Source organism: Bidens hawaiensis, unplaced genomic scaffold, assembly GCF_021521415.1.
Source record: "Bidens hawaiensis isolate Kalapana, Puna unplaced genomic scaffold, B.hawaiensis_p1.1 tig00003022_1, whole genome shotgun sequence".
Classification (NCBI taxonomy): Eukaryota; Viridiplantae; Streptophyta; class Magnoliopsida; order Asterales; family Asteraceae; genus Bidens; species Bidens hawaiensis.
Window position 1 is genome coordinate 1,303,881 of NW_027491163.1, and position 5,097 is coordinate 1,308,977.

A 5,097-nucleotide genomic window follows, 5' to 3' on the forward strand; every position below is an offset into this window, starting at 1 on the left:
TAATTAATTAATTAATTAGTTCAAAAGAGAAACTATTCAATAGATATCATTATATAATTAATATATATAAATTTTAGATTTTAAGATTGATAAAAAAATGGTCCATATTAGTGTTCAAAAGTTCATAACTCTGAGTTCTCATTGATCCATCCCGTTATGTTGTATAATTTAAATCATGTTATTCAAATTTTATCTTAGTTCTAACGGTTAGCAAATATTAAAAACATCTATTCTAATCAAGAAGAATAAACCAAATTGCTACTTTATCATTATTAAAGCGCATTGTAGCTAGCACCACAAATGTGAGGTGTTACCCTATGTCGGCAGTCAACCAAAAAGTTCCTAATCAATAGAATCTTTGAAACGATCGTGTCGTTAGTGGCTAGGATGGTTTCACATCATGAACTTCCTTTGCGGTGTGGTGGTGATCATTTGCAACAGGTCGGTTTTAAAGTTGGTGACCAATATACCACTTTAAAGCACACTGTAGCAATTTCTTCTGCGATTCTAGGTTTCATATTTGATAAAATGAGTCATGTTTAAATTGACAACTTTAACCAAAGAAGTTGTCTTCCTGTATACTTTTTTTTTACTCATTTAATTAAGCCTATAGATACATCAACCCATTTAAATAAGCAGGTGGAACCATCAACCTAATACGACACTCCAATCTGCTTAATTACAACTCGTTTATATCTTAAAAACACAACCGGTTTTACCCGTTTAGATAAATTGGTGAAACATACCTAGTTCGGGTTGTAGATTTAAGTGCTTCTGAGTTAGGGTTGTTTTATTTGATATGAACAAAAAATATGAGTTGTGTTTGGGTTCAATGATCAAAACTAGGGATGGGATTTTTTTCCCGAATATCCGTACCCGCGCCCGTCTATTCGTGATGGGTATGGGTACCCAGATTTACTGATTTTAGTTACAGGTATTTTCGGGTATAAATACGGTACAGGTAGATATGTTTCAAACACTAGCGTAAACTTAATTTATTCATCGAGTTAATTACTTTTAAATAAAAAAACGATAACAATTAAGTTCAACATAAAAAATGTGACAAAGTCAAATTACTGCATTTAGGGGATGTGTGTCCACAATCCATCTGTAGACCTCGATCGTCATCCAAACCCCAACTGAAGGTCTTCACCAAGATGTTGACAACCAAACCTTTCACTCTGTACTCTTTCCACTGTCCCCAAAAATCAATCTTCGGTCCTCAAAGCAACATAATGGTTTCCTAAGGCATATCCATACCGCATGCTAGTAATAATAATAATAATGGTGCATAATATCAACTATAAACATCTTATATGAAAACTAGAAAAATAAATACAGTAAAAATGCGATTTTGCCCAAGATTAGGCGTAATCCATATGGCTTTGGCCGCAGCCTTACGCTGCAGGGCGTATGCTACTCCCCTGCCCAATCAGCTATCCAAAATTTCCATTTTCAGCCCCTTTTGACATGCTAGTTCAAATCCCGACGACTCGTACATATTTCTAATGAACATATAAGTACCATATGGAATTAATCTATAATATATATAAACGAAAACTCTAAAATCCTATGTGTCGCGTTGTGATCGCTCCTCCTTTTTATGAAAGCCACCAGATTTCTTGATTTTTAAATGGAGGCCTCTCATTGATTTAACCCAAATTCATGGGTATGTGTCTTACCAAAACCAAATAGCTCTTAAACGGGTTATAGCATCTCATTGAATTAAAAAATTAATCTTACCAATTATTTGATATGAAAATCCTATAAAATAGGGATATTCTAAAATTTAATAGTTAATTTAAAAAGAAAAAGATATTATTACATAAGCGGGTAAGGGTCTCACCAAACCCAGATAGCTCTTAAACGGGTTATAACATCTCATTATATTAAAAAAATAATCTCATCAAATATTGGATTATAACATATCATTTATTTGTGAAACCATTTCATCATCAAACCTCATGTATATTAATTATTAACTATTCATACAATAAATAAAATTAAAATCCAAATATACATATATAAATATTAAAAAATAATAATATAAAATAACTCCCGTATACGAGGGATAAAATCTAGTATAACATATTTATCCATACCACTACTCGATTTACTGTTCAGTCTTCTCTCGGTTTGAATCTACTACATAATGGTGTATATACTATTATCATATAATTGAATATTACATAAATTGTACTTTCAATCATTCTCGTATACTTTCATTATCAACTCCAATTCATGCAAAGTATGTTTTCATACTTAATTTATAATTTCTGAAGTTGCCACATATTGACTAATAATTAAATTAACTTTGTTACCGAACTATAAACAATTACATAAGAATTAGTAAATTTGATTCCATAGCATGCGAATAATAAATTTCTTGACGTGGATTCCCCTGATCATTGAACCTTCCTATCATTTAAAACTCGTATATTTACACCACATGTACCATTCACCAAGAACATGATCATCTAGGTTATGAACTAACTCATATTTAATACATTTACCCCACACGACCCATTAGGTTCATAATTCTAATAAACCCATTAAATTTAGGTAAATTAATACGTGTCCTAGTTCTTTATTTTTACGAGATTGTAATTTCATAAAACTCATTTTTAGCATGGGAATCGTTTAAGCTTGTTAAGTTTATCATTGAAGCATTTTATCGAACACTTAGTGTGCACACAATTTTAAGCATTGTAACATCTTGTATATGAACGTCTAATATCCCCTTTCAGTTTGCTCCGATTATAGCACACATTCATGAATCTTCATAAAAAGGTTTAAAACTCTTACCTCAAGCTTTCTTCACCAAGATAATGGATATTAAGACTCATGCATCTGTTGTAAAATTGCATACCTGGATGATGAATTCGATCAATGATGTAAACCTGTAATATTAATTTCAATCTTGATTTCTTGAACAATTGTCTGGAATAATCTCTGAATCGTGAATCACTTTCAGATAAACCTATTTGCGAGTTACAAGCAATGATTTATCGGATAAGATAGAGATTTTCTGTTGATGAAATTGAATTTGATTGTTTCTATAAATTGATGATGAACCAGAGAGGAAGTAACCATCCTATCTGTTCTATTTCATTAGATGAAGTAAGAATGAGCCCAAATAATTATTCAGGGATTGAAAAAACATGGTTTAATATAATCCAAATTCATTTTCCTTATGAGCCCAAATAATTAATTAAAAGCCCGTTTGACATTATACTTAGGCCCAAGTATAAACCAAATAACAAAGCCCAAATAACATTATTGTTAAACAAGTCCGCACTCCCGTGTCACCAAACTCGTTTAATTTCATAACATTATTTCCTCCATCGACAAGTTAATCCAATAACACTAAAATATCAAACAGCATCTTGATTGCTTACCCAAATCATGAACTTTGTTGAAGATCAAACCCCTCCATGGTTCTCCTTTTTTCTCGTCGATATATACGATCACACACATCTTCCAGAACCATTCTTTTCACCATTTTTAATTGAACTTTAATCAAATGACCAAACAGCCCCTGGACTTTCACTACCCATTATTAAGTAACTCTAAAATTGACATTTGGGCCCTTAAACTTTATCTCGGAAGCTTTTAAAGAAAAGTTAACTAAGATTCCCAGAAATTATGTCAAATATAAAATTGGTAGAAATTTGGGATGTTACGTTACTGTTACTCGGTATCCATTAGGAATATATAGGGTTTTCAAAACTCATAATTCTGACCGTGTTTTTATTAGGATATCCTCAAGGTTTAAAGTGGGCTTTTCAAAACCATGATAATCAAAATATTAAGTACTAACAATTCTAAGCAAACCAATCAAAACCTCGTTCTCGTTTTTTCTTCTTCGCTAGTAACAACCATCATGAATAGATTCTATATTATGATTGATTTGTTTCATTTTTAGTTTTGGCATTATGTTTTGGTTGTGGTATTACGGTTTTGGTTTTGGTATTATAGATAATTGCTTGTGGGTATCATACCGGTATCAATACCAAGTTCAATAGATATTTAAAAAAGAAAAAAGAAAAAGTGGTAATCGAGTACCGTGCCTAAAGTACCCGTACCCGCACCATAAAATTCGGGTACGGGTATGGGTACCCAAATTTACTAATTTTTATACGAGTACTTCGGGTACATGTTCGGGTAAAGTACGGATACGGTACTAATCTCATCCCTAATTAACACCCTAACTTTGTTCTTATTGATCTAGTAATAGAACTTGTGTTTTGTGATGGGGTTAGGGGGCGCTAGCGAGGATCTATATGTTAGCTGTATATCAATGGATTATATAGATCATGTATGTTTTAGCCAAATCGACGGTAGAAATAAGCAAGCTACACGGTTAACTAAATATGTCTAATGTTTGAAAGTTAGCTTTAATTATAATAAGTTAAATGAAAAAGAATTTAAAATAATAACTAAACGTATAGGAGACAAAATTATTTGTTCGTAAAAGAAAATGAAAAATTATTAAACCGGCGCGATAACTTTATTAAAATTTAAGGCAATATTACGTAGAAAAAAAAAAGAGTTTTGAATGATAATTAAACATAAATAAAAGAAGATAAAAGAAAAAATATTTGTAAAAAGTTTAAAATTAAAAATTACTAAACTGATAACTCTTTAAAATTTAGGCCAGTGTTAGAAATGTAAAATTAAGTTTACAAGCGTAAATCGATAAAAGAAAAAGAATTATTTAGCTTCAAAAATCGTATGATAACTCTATTAGAGGTCAGAAATAGAAATGTTGTTATACGTTGCCCTATGAACAATGAAAAAGGCACCCGATGTTATCGGTAAAGTTTCAACAATGAACACCCCTTTAAGTAATGGGCATCTAGGGGTCTGTAAAGATGATTATAAGGGTGCACAAACCGGGTTTGTTGAAACCGGAACCAGGTAGGAACCAGTATCGAGTTTGGTTAACAAAGTCAAGAACTGGATTAAGTAGGAATCAGTTTCGGGAATGGCCGGGCTTTTAACCGGATTTCGACTGATTTTGCCGGGTTTTGGCTAGGTTGGATCTGGGTTTTGACTGGGTAGAGGTGGGACCGATTTTGTGGGTTCAGTTCGGTT